The sequence below is a fragment of the Pelodiscus sinensis genome, unplaced genomic scaffold (assembly GCF_049634645.1).
Source record: "Pelodiscus sinensis isolate JC-2024 unplaced genomic scaffold, ASM4963464v1 ctg67, whole genome shotgun sequence".
NCBI classification, from domain to species: Eukaryota; Metazoa; Chordata; order Testudines; family Trionychidae; genus Pelodiscus; species Pelodiscus sinensis.
Genome location: NW_027465935.1, coordinates 41,633 through 62,874, shown reverse-complemented (window position 1 = coordinate 62,874; position 21,242 = coordinate 41,633). Strand labels below are relative to the sequence as shown.

Here is a 21,242-nt window from a genome sequence, read left to right as displayed (position 1 = left end):
GTCCCGCTGCCCCCGACCTACCCTGCTTGCTGCCAGCCAGTTCTCTACCCTCCCCACCGGGACCTCCCCCGGCCAGCCCTGCCACCCCCGACTCCTCCCTCCCCCGATCTCCTGCAGACAGCCACCCCCCCCCCACCAGCTCTGCTTCCTGCCAGCCAGTTTCCTGCCTGCCACACACTTTTGTGTGTGGACACTCTTCCGAAAGAAGCCTGCAGTCTGGACATAGCCTCTGTAGGGGTGTGTCTAGACTACAGGGTTTTGTTAACAAAAGTGGACTTTTGTCGACAAAACTATACCTGTGTCCACACTGCCTTTGAGTTATGTCGACATAACGTCGACAAAACTCAGCAGTTTTGTCGACGTATGTAAACCTCATTCTACGAGGAATAACGCCTTTTATCGACAGAGTTCTGTCGACAGAAGGCATTATTGCATCTACACTGTCCTTTGCGTCCACACTGTTATGTCGACAAAGCGGCTTGCTTTGTCGACAGAACTGGATGTAGTCTAGACGCTCCCTGTTGACAGAAGCTTTGTCAACAGTATCTGTCGACAAAACTCTGTAGTCTAGACATACCCTAATAGTCATAGAACAACAATTCAACAACATTAACTCTGTAGGAGCAGTGACGTAGTGAGGCTAATAAAACAAACAATCCCTAATCAACTCTGTGTGGAGGCGAATCCATAATCCTGTCCGTCCACGGCCCTGTGAGTTGACAAGGATGAAGGGCAATTGGATGGGTTTTGCCCGGCTAGGCTGCCATTTATGGGGAATAGCAGGGGTCAGTAGCCCCCACTAAAGTTTGAACCCTTGGATTTCATACTTGAGGTCTGCTTTAAGTGCGTGGCTTGGCTCCAGATGCAACTCATCACTGCAACAGAGTTTATGCTGTTCCCAGCTTTGCTTTTGGGACAGGAAGTTTGTTTATAAACAAGAGGGAGGCAGGGTTAGTAAGATAACCAAGGGCTTGTCATTCAAGTAGCTGAAGGATCGTTAGAACATCATGGAAACATTGGCTACTCCACTTAACAGATACGGGGGCGGGAGAGGGAAAAGAGTAGGAATAAATAGTGATGTACTGCAGGAATCTGCATTTGGACACTGCTGTACAATCTCTCATAAATGTTCTTGACAATGAGATGGCAAAATAGAGAGAGGCTACATCTAGACTGCACTGGAAAACTGAAAAAAAGAGATGCAATTTGTGCTTTTTTTCGATTGAATCGAGAGAGAGGCTCTTTCGACATTTAGTGTGTCGACACAGCGCCAAGTTTCGAAAGAAAGCGCTCTTTCGAGCCATCTCTTATTCCGCGTAGAATGAGGTTTCCAGGCATAGTGAAAGAGCGCGCCCGTACTTTCGAAAACATTTCAAAATAGCGGACGTGTTCTTCAGACGCAGTGTTGCTATTCTGGGATACTTCCAGTATCCCGAAATAGGAATGCAGTATAGACGTACCTAGAGATCTTGAAATCATTGTGGATAGTTCCCTGAAAACAGCTGCTCGACGTGCATTAGAAGTCTAAAACCCTAACACATAGGTTCCCAAACTGGGGGGTGCATGAAGAAATTCCAGTGGGGGGGCGCAAGGTGACCCTGCTCCCCGTCAATTCCCCTCCAAAAAAGAGCCTGGTTCGTCTGGTAAAAAAAAATTCAGGGGAGGATGGAGCGTCCCGGGTAGGCTTAAAAATGGCCGTCTTAAAAGGGCAATGTCTGCTCTACTCTTAAAAGGGCAACTTTTTTTTTTGTTCCGAGTTTTTCTGCTATTTTCGGGGGGGGGGGGGGAAGGCATGAGGATTTCTCAAAAATCAAAAAGGAGGCGTGGTGCCGAAAAGTTTGGGAACCACTGCCCTAACAGAATATTGAGAATCATTAGGAAAGGAATAGAGAATACGACAGAAAATACAGGAAACCCCCCACGTTACGATGGCCTGAGTTGCAACCCCCTGTACTTGTGACCATTTTTGTATGTGCGGAAGGGGCCAACCTCCCCCGACTTACTTCTTTGGTCTGCATTAACGATGGCGTATGGTGCCTATTGTAAATTTGGGTTCGAGTTACAACGCCCGCGACTTGCAACACTTCCGCAGGAACCGATCGTGTCGCAAATTGGGGGCTGCCTGTATCATATTGCTTCTGGCATGCCCATATCTTGAATACTGCATGCAGATCTGGTCACCCCATCTGAAAAAAGATCTGTTGAATATGGCAAAGGTACAGAAAGGCCAACAGAAATGAAGAGGGGGTAAGGAACAGCTTCCATATGAAGAGAGATTAATAAGACAGGGACATTTCACCTTGGAAAAGAAATGACAAAAGGGTGGAGGGATAGGTTAGAGGTCTAGGAAATCATGAACGATGTGGGGAAAAAGAAGAATATTGGGATGATGGAAAGGCCCAAACTATAACAGGGCTCCAGTAGTATCTTGAGATATACCTAGCTCATACAACTGGAAGGGACCTTGGGAGGCCATCAAGTCTAATCCCCTGCCCTCACAGCAGGACCAAGTACCATCCCTGATAGATTTGCTCTAGATCACTAAGGGTACGTCTAGACTACAGGGTTTTGTCGACAGAAGTTTTGTCGACAGATACTGTGGACAAAGCTTCTGTCGACAAAGAGTGTCTAGACTACATCCAGTTCTGTCGACAAAGCAAGCCGCTTTGTCGACATAACAGTGTGGACGCAAAGGACAGTGTAGATGCAATAATGCCTTCTATCGACAGAACTCTGTCAACAAAAGGCGTTATTCCTTGTAGAATGAGGTTTACATATGTCGACAAAACTGCTGAGTTCTGTCGACGTTATGTCGACATAACTCAAAGGCAGTGTGGACGCAGGTATCGTTTTGTTGACAAAACCCTGTAGTCTAGTCACACCCTAAATGACCCTCTCAAGGACTGAACTCACAACTGTGGGGTTAGCAGGTTAATACTCAAGCTACTGCACTATCCACCCTCCTCCATAAAGTAAGCTCATGGAGGTTAGGTCCATCAATGGCTACTAGCCAGGATGGGCAGGAATGGCATCCCTACTCTCTGTTCAGAATTGGGTGAGAGGGGAGGGATCACGTCACGATTCCCTGTTCTATTCACTCCCTCTGGGGCACCTGGCATTGGCCACTGTGAGCAGACAAGACACTGGGTTGGATGGCCCTTTGGTCTTATCCAGTTTGGCCATTTTCATGATGTTCTACAGCGCCCAAATGTATCTCCCCCCTGCTGTAACCCAGTAGACCCCACTCCCCTTCCAGAGCTGAGCTAGCGCCTGTCACATTACTGGATGTTAAGGGGATCAGACAGGTCACTGCTGTGCCCAAAGGGGGGGATGGTTGCCCCAAAGTCTGAACAAAGGGGGCCATGTGAGGTGTCAAACAAAAGCTAATGTTCTACTGATTCTATATATGCTATTCATGTGCGTGTGTGATATCTGGATGTGGAGTTATGAATATGGACTCTGTGTTGATGCTGGAAGATTCTCAGTCTGAGACAGAGCAATGGGCGAGGAATGTCCAATCAGTGACTATGCTAATTAGCAGGGCTCCAGGGACAAGACTGTCAGAGAAGCCAATACACACCAGAGGAATGTGTCTGGGACCTGCAAACCAGCCAATATCATGACACGGGTAGGTCACTGGGCAATGTGACCTGCTCCTACTTGGAAGATACCAGGGATGGATATAAAATGCCATTAGGGTCCATCTTGCCTTCTATTCTGCTCCTGATTCCAGATGCAGCCTTGCGAGGGACAGCGAGCCGGGAAGAATCGGGGGCCCATCATGACATAGGATGTACAGCAGAGACTTTTAAACTAGCAGTTTGTAACATCTCTGCTGAGAGCCTGCATCGATAACTCGGTGATTGGTGCTTGTAATGTATTCTCCTTAACAACCTTACTCTTATGCTTTTCTTTCTTTTAGTCATAAACCTTTCGATTTTAGATTCTAAAGGATTGGCCCAGCAAGATTTTGTGGATAAGATCCAAAGTGTAAATTAACCGGGGATTTGTGGCTGGTTCTTTGGGACCAGAAAGATCTGTTCGGTGTAGGTGAGGTTGGGTTCTATAACCCCTCACCTGTATGTTAGGTCCGGGGCTGATCGGGACACAGGAAGAGTTAGGGTGTCAGAGGAGTTTTCATAGAATCATAGAATACTAGGACTGGAAGGGACCTCGAGAGGTCATCGAGTTCAGTCCCCTGCCCTCATGGCAGGACCAAATATTGTCTAGACCATCCCTGATAGACATTTATCTAACCTACTCTTAAATATTTCCAGAGTTGGAGATTCCACAACCTCCCTGGGCAATTTATTCCAGTGTTTGACCACCCTGACAGGTAGGAAGATTTTCCTAATGTCCGACCTAAACCTCCCTTGCTGCAGTTTAAGCCCATTGCTTCTTGTTCTATCCCCAGAGGCCAAGATGAGTTTTGCCAGTGTTGTCTTCAAGTCATCATTGTCAAGTCCAAGTCTAGTCTCAAGTTGCTACAGTTCAAGTCTCAAGTCAAGTCCCAAGTCGAGTCTCAAGTCTTAATTTTAAAAATGTCAAGTCGCTTTTGTGCAAGCCATCAATATCGGCATTTTTGGACAATTTTTTCACCAAGTCGATGTAACAAAATTAGCAAGTCTCAAGTCACAAACAATGAACCTGAGTCGAGTCTCAAGTCGAGTCACCTAGGCGACTGAAGTCGGACTCGCGTTCAAGTCGTGGGACTCAAGTCAACAACTCTGGGTTTTGCTCGTGAGACTTCTGGCTGGCCAGATTGGCAGTTAAAGTGCTTGGTGTGACAGGTTTGTGGCCTATTTGGGAAAGTCTCCAGTTTGGGGCTGTAAGGAGCTCCAAGTTTGAGCAATGCACCCTGAACGGACACCCTCAGCTGTGCCCAGTCCCGGCCTGGTTCATCACACTCCCCTTCCAGAGCTGAGATAGAACCCAGGAGTTCTGACGAGCCTCATGAGACCATCTACATGTTTTGTTAGCCTTTAAGGTGCTGCTGGATTACTTGTCGTTTTTTACATTTTTCAAGCTATAGACGAATACGGCTCCCCCTCTGAAGCTTCTCTTTGCAGAGTTAGGCTATGTCTAGACTACAGAGCTTTTCCAGGACACTGGAGGTCTCCCGGGAAAGCTCTGCTGCATCCAAAGGACGTCTGCTTTTCAGAAAAAAAGTCGGAAAAGCAGACACGTTTTTCTGGCATCCCTGTAAACCTTGTTCTACGAGGAAAAAGGGATATTCCAAAAGAGGGTTTTTCCCCCAACATCTACACATGGCCAAATGTCGGAAAAGCCTCTTTCGGAGGCAAAGCGGAAAAAGATACGCACGTTCGCAATTTGCGTATCTTTTCCCGACTTTTCTTTCTAGCGTTGACACCGCCTTAGTCACAAAGTAAGAATAAATATTACATTTTAAGGCTAACCCTTACGTGACTTGCCACAAGATGTCGGAATATGTTAGTGTTAGAGCCGGTCTAATAATAGCGGCAATAAAATATTCTCGGTCTTATTCTTGATCCCTTTCTTAATGATTCCTAACACCCTGTTGGCTTTTTTCCCCACCTCTGCACATGGAGGGGATGTTTCCAGAGCATGATCCACACCGACTGCAAGATCTTGAGCGGTAACAGCGAATAGACGTTGGCAAGGCTGGATACGGCGGCATTGAGGAGTGATAGCACCAAAGCTGCCCGGTGAAGTCTGGAGATGCCCGGGTACACCGGTAGCGGAACACGGCTTTGGTAGAGTTTTCCCCCTTTCTTTCTCCCCTTCTCGCTACGTGCCTGAGATGTCCCTTCCTCCCTGTGCAAAAAAAACAGCTTTCCCCCCTCCTTCGACTCCAGCCAGAGTTGTGTTTATTACAAACTGTCAAGCTCCGACTAGTAAAATCGTGACAGCAGAAGATACAATCTAGGGCCTCTGGCAGGCGGAGCTGGGGGGAGGAAGAACAATACAGAACAGCCTGCGTCATTAGCAGAGGGTTGCTTCCTATGCGCTAACGAAGAGAAGCCTTGGGAACGTGGGATTCTTCACTCTTCGAGATTAGCTGTCAGGTGCGCTCGCCTCCCTTAACCCCTTCCTGTCCCGGTCCGTTCACTCCCCATCCAGCCCTGCCTTTCTTGGGCACAGCCGAGGTCGGTGATGGAACGACGCTGAGATCGAGGCGATCAGTGGAACGCTGCAAGGTGACCTGAAAAGGAGAAGTAACTGGGCAGCCTCTGAATAATGGAGAGGCCTTATCAGGGCCGTCAGGAGTATGAAAAATAACTTGGCTGCTAAAGATGAAGACATTTAAGGCGAAAGCCTCGTGGGGGACTGGTGATGAAGGAGATCTTTCCGGGCCAGTGACTGCAGCCCTGCCGGAAGGGGGACAGGCATAGTTTGCATGGGCACCAAGAGACAGTCCTGGCTGGGCCAATCAGCTGAGAGTGGAGGTGGGCAGTGCATGAGGCATGTGGCTGTCTTCTACTCCAGTTCTGTCTACCGTCCCAGAGCCACTGGGCATGTTAGCGAAGCTGGGCAGGAGTGCTACTGTTAACAAGTTTGCCCCGGTGACACCATTAGGTTCCAGAGTTAACACTCTGCTGCTACAAGCTATCATAAGAAAATCACATAATAACATAAGAATGGCCATACTGGGTCAGACCAAAGGTTCATCTAGCCCAGTAGCCTGTCTCCTGACAGTGGCCAGCACCAAGTGCCCCAGAGGGGGTGTACCGAAGACAATGATCAAGTGATTTGTCTCCTGCCATCCGTCTCCAGCCTCTGACAAACAGAGGCCAGGGACACCATTTTATCCCCTGGCTAATCGCCTTTTATGGACCTAACCTCCATGAAATTATCTAGCTTCTCTTTAAACTCTGTGATAGTCCTAGCCTTCACAGCCTCCTCTGGCAAGGAGTTCCACAGGTTGACTCTGCGCTGGGTGAAGACAAACAGAAGCTAGGGACACCATTTCTATCCCCTGGCTAATAGCCTTTTATGGACCTAATGTCCATGAAATTATCTAGCTTCTCTTTAAACTCTGTGATAGTCCTAGCCTTCACAGCCTCCTCCGGCGAGGAGTTCCACAGCTGTGTGCTGATTCAAGCCTGCATGAACATATATAAGAGTGGCCACACTGAGTCAGACCTAAGGTTCATCTAGTCCACAGTGGCCAATGCCAGGTGCCCTAGAGGGACAGAACCGAACAGGGAATCTTCCAGTAATCCCTCCCCTGTCACCCATTCTCAGCTTCTCACAAACAGAGGGACTCCAACTCTACCCATCCTGGCAAATAACCATGAATGCACCTGTCCTCCGGGAATCTATCTAGTGCTTTTTTGAACCCTGTTAAAGTTCTGGTTTTCACAGCCTCCTCTGGCAAGGAGTTCCACAGGTTGTGCACTGCATGAAGAACGATTTCCTTTTCTTTCTTTTAAACCTGCTACTTATTCACTTCATTTGGTGACCCCTAGTTCTTGTGTTACAGGAACCAGTCAATAAAATTTCCTTATTCACTCTCTCCACACCAGTCATGATTTTATAGACCTCTCTCCTTTCCCCCCTTAGTTGCCTCTTTTTTAAGCAGAAAAATCCCCGTCTCTTTCATCTCTCCTCCTATGGGACCCGTTCCAAACCCCTCATCATTTTGGTTGCCCTTTTCTGAATCTTTTCCAATGCCAAGAGATCTTTTTTGAGATGAAGCGACCACATCTATATGCAGTATTCCAGCACCTAACCTTCATGAATTTATCTAGCTTTTTAAAAATCTTGGTCTTCACCACATCCTCCAGCAAGGAGTTCCGCAGATTGACCATCAAGTGATCCCACTTCTGCCACCAATTACCAGCCTCTGACAAACAGAGGCTAGGGATACCATTTCTACCCATCCTGGCTAATAGCTATGGATGGACCTAACCTCCATGAATTTATCTAGCTCTTTTTTGAACCCTGTTAAAGTCCTGAATATTCACATTTGGAATACTGCGTACAGATGTGGTCTCCTCATCTCCAAAAAGATATCCTGGCATTAGAAAACGTTCAGAGAAAGGCAACGAAAATGATTCAGGGTTTGGAATGGGTCCCATAGGAGGAGAGATTAAAGAGACTAGGACTTTTCAGCTTGGAAAAGAGGAAAAAAGGGGGGATAGGATAGAGGTCGACAAAACCCTGTAGTCTAGACACACCCTGTGAGAGTCCCCGGCGCGCCGTAAGGGGTCTGCGTCGTGAGTCCCACCGGCAGGGCCAAAGTCTCGGGAGCTCCCCGGCCCCTATCAATTGCCTATACACCTTCAAAGTCCGGGACCATTGTCGGTTCCCCAAAAGTCTTTGTATCAAGCCTCTCAATGGATAATTCTGCTCTAGGAAGAAATAGGGGGGTTCTCCCACTCCGCTGGGCCCTGACTCAGGACCCTGAAGATGGGGGGGATACCCCACTGTCAGGAGTTGGCGGGGTCACCGCCGAAACACACCAACCCCTCTCCGGGTTCAATAGCCCTTTCCTGGCTTGCGTCCTACTTCCTCCAAACTACCGATTCATCGCGAGTCTCCGACGTAAGGTCCCTCGGTTCGTGGAGCTGAGTCAGCGGCAAGGGAGGAGTTCGTGCCGCTGGGTCTGCGAGGTGCTGGAACTTGTCTCGACCTCCCAGCGTCCGTGCAGGCTCGGAGGAAATCCACGGGACTCGGTACTATCTGGGAGCACGACCGGAGAGGCTGGGTTGGCACCCAGATGTGCCCTCGCATCCCGCCCTCTGGGGTCATAGCCTTCCCCCTGCTTCCAGTGTCGGGGACTGTGGATCTCTCCCCGGGTTCTCGGAGAAACCCAGGAAGTCACCCAGCACCAGGGTCGGGCATGGTGTCCCACCGCCCCCACTTTAGGCTCGGACCGCACTCTCAGGTGGGCAAGCACGAGACCAGGAGCGGCCCGAGGCGGGCTGCGGCAGCTGGTGCCCCAGGGGGAACACGCGATCGGCGCCCCCGCATGCACGGTTGTCAATGGGCCATCAATGGGCCATCAACGTCACTATCAGGCGCGGTTGAAGGCAGCGCCCTAGGCAACAGCCGAGTCGGCCTATAGCCACGGGTCACCTCCGCACAAAACCTCCCCCTCCTATTCCGAGGCCTAGGTCCTTTATAGCGCGAGGCCGACCAGCACGGCCACATTCGCTATCCGGAGGTCCTGGCGTGTGGCGCTCCCCCCGGGGTAGGGGTTTGTGAGTGAGGGGGCTGGGGGGTACGGGTTGTTGGCTGGGTTGGGTTGTGAGTTTGTTGGCTGGGGGGTTGCGAGTTGTTGGCCAGGGAGACGGGTAGGGGTGTGTGAGTGAAGAGGCGAAGGGGTTGCGGGTTGTTGGCCGGGGAGAGGAGTGCGGGCGTGGCAGGGGGATTGCAGGTTGTTGGCTGGGTGGGGTTGTGAGTGAGGTGTCGGGGGGCTTCAGGTTGTTGGCTGGGTGGAATTGTGAGTGAGCTGTCTGGGGGTTTCAGGTTGTTGGCTGGGTGGAGTTGTGAGTGAGCTGTCTGGGGGGTTTCAGGTTGTTGGCTGGGTGGGGTTGTGAGTGATGTGTCTGGGGGTTACAGGTTGTTGGCTGGGTGGGGTTGTGAGTGAGGTGTCTGGGGGTTTCAGGTTGTTGGCTGGGTGGGGTTATGAGTGAGGTGTTTGGGGGACTACAGGTTGTTGGCTGGGTGGGGTTGTGAGTGAGGTGTTTGGGGGACTACAGGTTGTTGGCTGGGTGGGGTTGTGAGTGAGGTGTCTGGGGGTTTCAGGTTGTTGGCTGGGTGGGGTTGTGAGTGAGGTGTTTGGGGGACTACAGGTTGTTGGCTGGGTGGGGTTGTGAGTGAGGTGTTTGGGGGTTTCAGGTTGTTGGCTGGGTGGGGTTGTGAGTGAGGTGTCTGGGGGTTTCAGGTTGTTGGCTGGGTGGGGTTGTGAGTGTGGTGTCTGGGGGTTTCAGGTTGTTGGCTGGGTGGGGTTGTGAGTGTGGTGTCTGGGTGGGTTACAGGTTGCTGGCTGGGTGGGGTTGTGAGTGATGTGTCTGGGGGTTACAGGTTGTTGGCTGGGTGGGGTTGTGAGTGAGGTGTCTGGGGGTTTCAGGTTGTTGGCTAAGTGGGGTCGTGAGTGAGGTGTCTGGGGGGTTACAGGTTGTTGGCTGGGTGGGGTTGTGAGTGATGTGTCTGGGGGTTACAGGTTGTTGGCTGGGTGGGGTTGTGAGTGAGGTGTCTGGGGGTTTCAGGTTGTTGGCTGGGTGGGGTTGTGAGTGTGGTGTCTGGGTGGGTTACAGGTTGCTGGCTGGGTGGAGTTTTGAGTGAGCTGTCTGGGGAGTTTCAGGTTGTTAGCTCACTCACAACTTCACCCAGCCAACAACCTGTAACCACCCCAGACACCACACTCACAACCCCACCCAGCCAACAACCTGTAGTCCCCCAAACACCTCACTCACAACCCCACCCAGCCAACAACCTGTAACCCCCCAGACACCTCTCTCACAACTCTACACAGCCAACAACCTGTAACCCCCCCCAGACAGCTCTCTCACAACCGCACCCAGCCAACAACGTGTAACCCCCCAGATAGCTCACTCACAACTCCACCCAGCCATCTTGGGGATTACAGGTTGTTGGCTGGGTGGAGTTTTGAGTGAGCTGTCTTGGGGGGGGGGGCGGGTTACAGGTTGTTGGCTGGGTGGAGTTTTGAGTGAGCTGTCTGGGGGGGGGGGTTACAGGTTGTTGGCTGGGTAGAGTTGTGAGTGAGCTGTCTGGGGGGTTACAGGTTGTTGGCTGGGTGGGGTTGTGAGTGAGCTGTCTGGGGGGTTACAGGTTGTTGGCTGGGTGGGGTTGTGAGTGAGCTGTCTGGGGGATTACAGGTTGTTGGCTGGGTGGAGTTGTGAGTGAGGTGTCTGGGGGGTTACAGGTTGTTGGCTGGGTGGGGTTGTGAGTGAGCTGTCTGGGGGGTTACAGGTTGTTGGCTGGGTGGGGTTGTGAGTGAGCTGTCTGGGGGGTTACAGGTTGTTGGCTGGGTGGGGTTGTGAGTGTGGTGTCTGGGGGGGTTACAGAGGTGTGTGGGGCTGGTTCACCTCGTGCCCCTCCCTGGAATTTCTTCGCGCCCCCCCAGTTTGGGAACCCATGATCTAGAGCAAACTGGCTCAGAGACAAAGGAAGGAAAACCCCCAAATTCCTTTCTCCCAGGTTGAAATCCCTACCTGCATTTCTATTGGCTGACTGCTACCTGGCGAGGTACAGTTAACCCCTTCGTCCCCAGGCTGCTGCCCATCCCTCCTGGCCATGGCACCTTCAGAAAACCGCCGCAGTCCGGACGGAGCCGCTGTGATGGCCAGTACGACAGGAAGGGTGGCGCTTAACCAGCAGGTGGCGCTGAGTCGGCACCGAGCCCACGCTGGTGACAGGCAGGTATCGCTGTTGCTAAAGAGGCTGTTTCGGGCTGACCTCAAAAGTCAGGTGAATTACTGCTCCCTGCTTGAAGCGAAAGAGACCCTACTTTGCCTCCACTTCCACGCACTAGGGGGCCTAGAATACCGTCAGTAGATATCTACCTGGGGACCAGCTACGGGCTTTTTGATTGGGCAGAGAAAGATCCAACATGTTCGCAAGGCTGGATATTGATGCTAGACCCGGGGTGGGCAAAAGGGCTTCCACGGGCCAGCCCTTCCAGGAGCATGGGGCACTTTGAAGCATCGTGCGCTGCTCACTTGGGGAGAGAGCAGAGGAGGCTTCGCGCGCTCCCCACACCCTAATTGGCCAAGGGGCGGGGGACCGAGGGAAGTCTCCCACGCCAGGGGCGTGGGCCTCTTGGGGAATGTGGGGTGGGGGCAAAGGCACTCCCTCACCCCCAGACCTGGAAATACCTTGGCTCCGCTTCTTCTCCTTGATGCCCCGCCCCTTCTGCTCAATGCCCCGCCCCTTCCTGTTCTGCCCGGGGCCACTTCAAACCTGTTCGAAGTGGCCCCTGGCCAAAAATGATTGCCCACCCCGTGGGCTAGCCCCTGGCAGGCTGGAAATGGGTGTAAATACTTGACGTAAATTCGCTGTGGAATAATTTCCCCGGATGGAGGGAAACTCCATCGCCAGGAAATTGTCAATCAAGATGGGATATTTTCCTGGATGATCTGCTCTGATCAGACAGAGACTGGGGCTACTCGGTGCACGTAACAGTATCATGGCCATGCTCCCTGAATGCCACAGATTTGGGCACCGAGAATGTCCCACGCTCTCGCATCGCTCCTGCCCTGGTACAGCACCGCACGCCCCAACACGATGCTTAGCAGCAACGGGCCAAGTCAAAGGCACCGAATTGCAGGAACAGCGCCCCGAGCAATCCCCCGGCAGGACGTGAATCAGGTCGGAGGAATGAGAAAGCTGGTGCCGGGCAGACGCACCAAATTGCCTTCGGCCAGGGCATGAGCCGAACATGAGATCTGACAACTTCAGCACGTGTGACGGTGTCTCACTCCGTGCAGGCACGACTCAACGCCCGGCGGCCAGAGCATGTCCCCTCTTCCCTGGGTTGAGACGGAGACACGACGTCAGAGGAACTCGGTTTGGGCAACGGTGTCACAGCTCAGATCCCGGCCCATCAGCCAGAGTAGGCGCAATGGGAGTTTCACCCTGTATCCGGGAAAGGCTCGTATCAAGGAGAGAGTTTACCCCCTCTGGAGTGTCGAGAGTAACTGCATGTCCCAGCATCCTCTGAGCTTGTTCCCAATCGAAGGGGAGGGGCTTAAAGTGATGCAATTAACCCAGCGATCACTGGGATTTAATGCTCCTCCATCCCTCTGTTGGTTCCAAACAAACAAAAGGAAGTTTCTCTTCATGCAGTGCGCAGTCAACTTGTGGAACTCCTCGCCGGAGGATGTGGTGAAGGCTAGAACTTGAACAGGGTTCAAAAAAGAGCTAGATAGAATCATAGAACACTAGGACTGGAAGGGACCTCGAGAGGTCATCGAGTCCAGTCCCCTGCCCTCATGGCAGGACCAAATACTGTCTAGACCATCCCTGGTAGACGTTTATCGAACCTACTCTTAAATATCTCCAGAGATGGAGATTCCACAACCTCCCTGGGCAATTTATTCCAGCGTTTGACTAATTCATGGAGGTTAAGTCCATCAGTGGCTATTAGCCCGGCTGGGTAAGGAACGGTGTCCCCAGCCTCTGTTTGTCAGAGGATGGAGATGGATGGCAGGAGAGAGATGGCTTGATCATTCCCTGTTCAGTTCACTCCTTTTGGGGCACCTGGCATTGGCCACTGTTGGCAGACAGAATACTGGGTTGGATGGATGTTTGGTCTGACCCAGTATGGCCATTCTTAGGTTCTGGCCTTTACCACATCCTCTGGCGAGGAGTTCCACAGGTTGACGGTGCGCTGCGTGAAGAAGAATTTCCTTTGGTTTGTTTGAAACCTGCGGCCTGTTAATTTCATTGGGTGACTCCTAGTTCTGATGCTATGGGAACAAGTCAATCACTTTTCCTTATTCCCTTTCTCCACACTCGTCATGATTTTGTAGACCTCGATCTTATTCCCCCGTAGCCTCCTCTTTTCTAAGCTGAAAAGTCCCCGTCTCTTTAGAATATAAGAATATAATAACATAAGAATGGCCGTAGACATAAGAGACATAAGTGGAGTCGAGACGCTGAAGGTCCTCCAAGATTTTGGAAGGGGGTGCAAAGAGCTTGAACCATGGGCAGGACAGGGGGAGCCGGGCAGAGAATCCCACTTTTATGGACTGAGCGGGTTCTTTTAGGGGGCTGGACTCTGACCCGGTGTGGGAAACTGAGGCTCAGAAAGAGCTGGCCGCTTGCTCCTCTCTGCACATGGATACTCCCAGCCTGGCCAGTGGAGGGCGCCAGAGGTGGGGTCGCATGGCCCTGTTGGACAGGGCCTAGAACCCACAGATGGATGCAGCGGGGGGGGGGGCACAGGATTTCCCCTTTACTCTGCCCCTTGGCCAATCCCCTATGGCAGCGAGATCAGTGGTCACTGTCTGAACTACCTTCCTCTTTCGAAAAAGGAACGTAAATGAGGCCGATCACAGAATCCTCGAGCTGGAAGAGACCTCCGGAGGTCATCGAGTCCAGCCCCCTGCTCAAGGCAGGACCAATCCCAACGCAATCCCTCGCCTGCCTTTCGTCTCGAAGCCAATGGGGCAGCAAAGTGGAGAAGCGAGAGGAGAGCCAGCCCCACGTCCTTTTTACGGCGTCCCAAATTAAGTGACTGGGCCACAAAACGGCAAATGAAATTTCGTGTGGAGCGATGTAAAATAATGCCCATGGGGAAAAGTAACCCCAACTAGACACATCATATAATGGGGGCTAATTTAGCTACAACGAATCAGGAAAGAGATCTTGGAGTCATCGTGGATGGCTCTCGGAAGACAGCAGCCGTCAAAAAAGCCAACCGGATGTGAGGAATCATTAAAAAAGGGATTGAGAATAAGACGGAGAATATCGTATTGCCCTTATATAAACCCATGGTACGGCCACATCTGGAATGCTGCGGACAGATGTGGTCTCATCTCGAAAAAAGATATCCTGGCATTCGAAAAAGTTCAGAGAAGGGCAGCTAAAATGATTCGGGGTTTGGAACGGGTCCCGTATGAGACGAGATTAAAGAGACGGGGACTTTTCAGCTTGGAAAAGAGGAGACTGGAGAAAGGGAGTGGAGAAAGGGAATAAGGAAAAGTGATTGACTTGTTCCCGTCACATCAGAACTCGGGGCCACCAAATGAAACGAATGGGCCGCAGGTTTAAAACAAACCAAAGGACGTTCTTCTTCACACATCGTCAATCTGTGGAACTCCTCGCCGGAGGAGGTTGTGCAGGCTAGGACTAGAACAGGGTTTAAAACAGAACTAGATACATTCATGGAGGTTACGTCTGTTTATAGTTATTACTAGCCAGGATGGGTAAGGAAGGGTGTCCCCAGACTCTGTTTGTCAGAGGGTGGAGATGGATGGCAGGAGAGAGATCGTTTGATCATTCTCTGTTTGGTTCACTCCCTCTGGGGTACCTGGCATTGGCCACTGTCGGCAGACAGGATACAGGGCTGGATGGACCTTTGGTCTGACCCAATATGGCCGTTCTTATGTTCTGGCCTTCACCATATCCTCTGGCAGGGAGTTCCACAGGTGTGCTGCGTCAAGAAAAACTTCCTTTGGTTTGTTTGAAACCAGCTCCCTGTTCGTTGTCTTTGGTGGCCTTTGGTCTGACCCAGTAAGATCATTCTTATGTTCTGGCCTTCACCATATCCTCTGGCAGGGAGTTCCACAGGTGTGCTGCGTCAAGAAAAGCTTCCTTTGGTTTGTTTGAAACCAGCTCCCTGTTCGTGGCCTTTGGTCCGACCCAGTATGGCCGTTCTTATGGTCTTATGTCTCCTCTCCAGACTCCCGGATCTCACGGCCACGGCCGGGCAATCGTCAGTCGGGGGAGTCTGGGCCACCGTACGCTTCGTTCAGGCCCTTGACACGGGGGAAGGTTGGGCTGTGCTGTGCGGAGAGAGGGAGGTTGTTGGCGTGACAGTGCCTGGCTCAGGATCCGACTGGCTTCCCCCCTCCCTCCTAGCATCGAGAGTTCAGATCCTCCAACCATTCCCCCGCCCAGCCGCAGCTCTCTGACCTGACCCGTTCCCCCCAGGCAGGTGTGTCCCGTTGGCTGGGGCGACCCGGGCAAGTGCCGACAGCCTTGTTATTTCTTTTTATGGCGTGAGGTCATCTGCCGACGTTCCCAGCCCCGATGTTCCCAGCCCTCCTCCGTGCACGCCGGAGCCAAGAACGCCGAGGGAGCTCGTAAATTTCTCCCAGCTGAGGCCGCGTTGGAACGAGGAGAGCTGCCCAGTCAACCGGCTGCCCGCGTTCTCCACCAAGCCTCCGCTGAACACTGTATGCCTGGTGCCTCGTCTGTAAGCCACAGCAGAATGGCCGATGCCCCCCAAGTTACTAAGCCGCACAAAGGGATCAGCACTGTGACCCACTATCTGCTGCCTTCGAAGCAGAGACAGCGGGCTCCTGGAGCTTTCTGGAGGGGCAGGCGTGGGGCGTTTTGAATTAAGGGCGCGCCTTTCTTCCGTGCGCAAACAGGAGGCTGCGGATAGCCTTGCTCTATAGACAGGCTTGCACAAAGACTAGACCTGCCCGGCATTCCTCTAAATTCAAGTGCCAAGGGGTTGATTCGCAGAGCGCCCACCCCTGCCGGCTGTGCTGGAGGTGGTGCACATCCCCTGTGCGTCGGCACACCGAACAAAATTGATTCCGCACCCGGAAAAAATCCGAGGGAATTGTGGCCCCGATGGGCATCATTGATTCCGAGCGGCTTTCATGGCTCTGTCGAACGACGCTGCCGCGAAAAACCTGCCCCCTCTCGTAGCTCCGCTCACCTAAGCCACGAAATGCAGCGACCGCTTCTCGGGGAGGTGGGTTGACGACAGCGAGGGGAGAACCGTGCCTGTCCCGGCCGTGTCCCCACGACAGCGGGCACGGTCGGAGGCCACGCAGGAGGGGGGGCGTTCTCTGGCCGCGCCCGCCGGAGAGCGGACGCATAATGGTTAACCGTGGCCCGTCCAATTGACCACCAAATTTGGGTGTTTAGGACAAAGCCGGCCAGGGTGCAGCAATATTTCCATGATGTGCCCAGCGTTGCTGATTCCAGTGGAAAAAACCTTCTTTTTAAACAAATTCCAGGCCGCTTGGCGGGGTCAGAACACGAGGAGGAGGAATACGGTGAAGACGGAAAGGACAGCACAGCTGACTGCACCGAGCTCTGGACGGCAGAATGACCCCGGGGCTGCTCTGTGGCTACACGTGGTAGCCTGGCAGTGGCCTGGCTTTTAACCTGGCAGCATCCCACAGAGCCACACTCTGCCCCACGGCTGGCAGAGGGAGATGTGGAGTCGTCGGGGAGTCATCAGGGGAGTGAGCACTGTGCCACGTGGGTCAGACCCCAAGTCCGTGCAGCCCAGTGTCCCGTCTGCCGGCAGTAGCCAATGCCAGGTGTGAACCGAACAGGGAACCGTCAAGTGATCCCACTACTGCCACCAATCCCCCCGCTTCTGACAAACAGAGGGACGCCATCTCTGCCCATCCTGGCAAACAGCCACTAATGGGTCCTGTCCCCCAGGAATGTATCTCGTGTTTTTTGGAACCCGGTTCAAGTCCTGGTTTCCACCCCATCCTCTAGCAAGGAGTTCCACAGGTTGTGTGCTGCGGGAAGCAATATTTCCTTTGTTTTAAACTTGCTACCTGTTCACTTCATTTGGTGACCCCCGCCCTCAATTCTTGTGTTACGGGAACCAGTCAATAACGTTTCCTTATTCACTTTTCCCTCACCTGTCATGATTTTATAGACCTCTGTCCTATCCCCCCCATAGTCTCCTCTTTTCTCCGCCGAAAAATCCCCGTCTTTTTCATTTCTCCGTTCCAAACCCTTCCATCATTTGGGTTGCTCTTTTCTGAACCTTTTCCAAGGCCGAGAGAGCTTTTTGGAGATGAGGCGAGCACCTCAAGACGTGGGCGTCCCACGGACGCCTGTTATGTCTCCCCGCCATGCCCCAGTGGGAGGCTATGCCTGTGGGGCTGGAGACGCCATGGAGTGACCCCCCCTTGCCAGCTCTGGTGGGAATGTGACGCAGGGAGGTTTCTCCAAACCAAGCAAGAGCAGTGTGTTGTGGGGGGAGTCCCTGCTGAGTGAGGGAGTGGGGTAGGGTGGGCCTGGGTACCTCCCCCCATGGGGGCTACTGCCCCCAAACCTGTGACTCTAACCATTGGGCAGCGCTGCCCTGAACTGAGGAGCTGTGCTTGCTGACTCTGGGCAGGGCTATCCTGAATGAGGGGCCGCGATTGCTGACTCTACCCATTGGGCAGCGCTGCCCAGAACTGAGGCGCTGTGCTTGCTGACTCTGGGCAGGGCTATCCTGAATGAGGGGGCCGCGATTGCTGACTCTACCCATTGGGCGGTGCTGCCCTATGCCCCAGGACTGTCGTGGACTGTAGCTGTTAGGCTGCGCTGCCCTGAACCTTTGGACTGTGTTCGAGACTGTGGCCATTGGGCTGCGCTGCCTTGGGACCAGATGAGCTTCCAGCACCAGGCCCGGCCTGGCACAACCCCCCCCCCCCCTTCTCTTCTCCTCCGGAAAGCTCCGTGCCCCGGGGTGTGCAGGGGGGTGCGGGAGTGACTCCAAAGAGGGGCCTTGTGGGTGTTTGCAGGCAGATCGGGCACACGAGGGTGCTGTGGTGGGGAGGGGGGGCAGAAGGGGCAATTGGGGGGGGCAGGGGCAGGTGGGAGGGCCCTGGGGGCAGAGCCAGGGCATCCAAGGAGCAGGCAGTAGCCCCCTAGGGAGGCTGGTAGGTGCCAGGACGGATCTAGCTCCGCCCTGCACCGCGTGGCCACGCCCCCTCTCGCGGCTCCGCCCCCCCGGCGCGTCCCAGAACTACCCGCCCCAGAATGCCGCGCGCGCGGGGTTCTAACGCCAGGGGGCGGCCCCAGCGATTGAAACGGGCCAATGGAGGGGGAGCGGGAGAGGGATTGGGCGCCGCGCGCCCGGGGATTGGTGGGCGCAGGGGCGGGGGGCGGGGCCAAAGGGCGGGGGCCGGCGGCCGGTGGGGCAGCGCCGCCCAGTCCCAGCGGCGGCCGGAGCGGAGCGGAGCCGTCTCGGCCCATGGCCGGCCCCGGCGGAGCGAGGTGGGAGGGGAGCGCTCCGGATCTGCGGGGGTCGCAGGCGCGGGCTAATCCGGATCGGGGGCGCGCGGGCTAATCCGGATCGGGGGGGTTGGCGGCTAATCCGGATCGGGGGCACGCGGGCTAATCCGGATCGGGGCATTGGAGGCGAATCCAGATCAGGGGTGCCCGGGCTAATCCGGATCGCGGGGTTGGAGGCAAATCCGGATCGGGGGTGCGCGGGCTAATCCGGATCGGGGGTTTGGCGGCTAATCCAGATCGGGGGTGCCCAGGCTAATCCGGATCGCGGGGTTGGATGCAAATCCGGATCGGGGGTTTGGTGGCTAATCCGGATCGGGTGGGCGCGGGCTAATCCGGATCGGGGGTTTGGCAGCTAATCCGGATCGGGGGTTTGGCAGCTAATCCGGATCGGGGGTGCGCGGGCTAATCCGGATCGAGGGTTTGGATGCGAATCCAGTTCGGGGGTTTAGAGGCGAATCCGGATCGGGGGGGATGGAGCCGAATCCGGATCGGTGGTGCGCGGGCAAATCCGGATCGGTGGCTTGGAGGCTAATCCGGATCGAGGGTGCGTGGGCTAAACCGGAGCGAGGGGCGGGCCGGCGCTCTTTGATCCGGTTTAAGGCGTTGGTGGCGCCGGCTCATCCCAGTGCGGGTGGGAAGGGAGGGGCAACTGTCGCCCGTCTGGATTGCCCCATTGAGGCTCCTACCCCATCCGGGGGAGCCGCTTGCTAATCCGGATTCACAGGGGGCGGGAAAGACCCTGGTTGACCCCAGCAAACCTCCAAGTGTGTGTGTGCGGGGGGAGTCTAATGTAAACCCAATTTCTGGCTCCTTGTGGGCAGGCAGGCACGCCCTGGACCAGGCTGTACCCTGTGGCTTTTCCCTTCCCTTCCCTAGCGCATCCGGTCCAGAGATGAGCTATTTCGGATCTGGTTTGGCAGTTCCCACTTCCTTTCGTGAATTCTGGATCCAAGGGGGGGGGGGGGTGTGTGTGTGCGAACATAGACCCAATCCGTATTAAGGAAATCGGGGGTCTTAGCTGGACCTCAGGCGAGCTGCTACTCGGATTGGCTGGAGCCGTTCCGAGCTCCCCTGTTACCCCAGAACAAAGTTTGCCTGGTAGGCCGGTGACTTTCCCCAGCGCTGAATTCGGAGCGTGGCAAATACAGTGTAAACAGACCCGGCCGGGCTGAAGGTACGGGCCGGTGTTAAAACGATGGGTGTACTCCGACCAGCCGAGCCAGGATCATGAATTGGGGGGGCCCTGGTATAACTGGTCTCCACGCTTTCTGGCGGGAGGTAAAGAGACCCAAATATCGAACCGTTCTGGGGTGGAACGACTCTTCGGTTTATCGTACGAAAGCCAAACGGAGTTTGGAGACTTTCAAACTTTTGAGACTTTCGAAAAAGCGTCTGTCTCGGGAGAGCCTTTCGGAAAAGCCTCTTTCGCAAAAGAGCGCCCAAAGGCTTTCGAAAAAGCGTCTGTCTCGGGAGAGCCTTTCGGAAAAGCCTCTCTCGCAAAAGAGCGCCCAAAGGCTTTCGAAAAAGCGTCTGTCTCGGGAGAGCCTTTCGGAAAAGCCTCTTTCGCAAAAGAGCGCCCAAAGGCTTTCGAAAAAGCGTCTGTCTCGGGAGATCCTTTCGGAAAAACCTCTTTCGCAAAAGAGCGCCCAAAGGCTTTCGAAAAAGCGTCTGTCTCGGGAGATCCTTTCAGAAAAGCCTCTCTCGCAAAAGAGCGCCCAAAGGCTTTCGAAAAAGCGTCTGTCTCGGGAGAGCCTTTCGGAAAAGCCTCTTTCGCAAAAGAGCGCCCAACGGCTTTCGAAAAAGCGTCTGTCTCGGGAGAGCCTTTCGGGAAAGCCTCTTTCGCAAAAGAGCGCCCAACGGCTTTCGAAAAAGCGTCTGTCTCGGGAGAGCCTTTCGGAAAAGCCTCTTTCGCAAAAGAGCGCCCAACGGCTTTCGAAAAAGCGTCTGTCTCGGGAGAGCCTTTCGGAAAAGCCTCTTTCGCAAAAGAGCTCCCAACGGCTTTCGAAAAAGCGTCTGTCTCGGGAGAGCCTTTCGGGAAAGCCTCTTTCGCAAAAGAGCGCCCAAAGGCTTTCGAAAAAGCGTCTGTCTCGGGAGAGCCTTTCGGGAAAGCCTTTTTCGCAAAAGAGCGCCCAACGGCTTTCGAAAAAGCGTCTGTCTCGGGAGAGCCTTTCGGAAAAGCCTTTTTCGCAAAAGCGCGCCAAGCAGTACTTTCGGAAAAGCACGCCGCTTTTTCGAAAGGCAGCCGGGATGCTCTCTTTCGAAACAGCACCGTTTGCACGACGTAGCGCCTTTTTTCGAAAGCGCGCTGTCTCGAAAAACGAGCTTTTCCCGCGGTCGAAAAAACCCGCCGCGTTCTTTCGCTGTACCTCCGAAAGAACGCGGCGGCAGTCTGGACGCAGGGGAAGTTTTGTCGAAAAAAGGCTACTGTTTTGGAAGAAACCCTATAGAATAGACACACCCTTTGTGTGTGGGGCAGGCAGAAGATAGCTCTGGGTGTGTGAACTGTGGGGGGGGGGATGCTATGGGGCACTGGCAGATCAGGGGGTGTATGAATTTGGGATGGAGAAGGGGCTGGA

At 53.8% G+C, this 21,242-nt stretch overlaps 1 protein-coding gene across 1 annotated transcript in view; it reads left to right on the top strand.

Annotated features, from left to right (window-relative positions):
- Positions 1–18,535: 18,535 nt before the first annotated feature.
- The window catches only part of LOC142825192 (smoothelin-like), a 28,985-nt gene continuing 26,278 nt past the window's right edge, over positions 18,536–21,242 (top strand). The window contains 1 exon segment of the mRNA XM_075917014.1: positions 18,536–18,648. The gene's annotated coding sequence lies outside the window, so the exon portion shown is untranslated.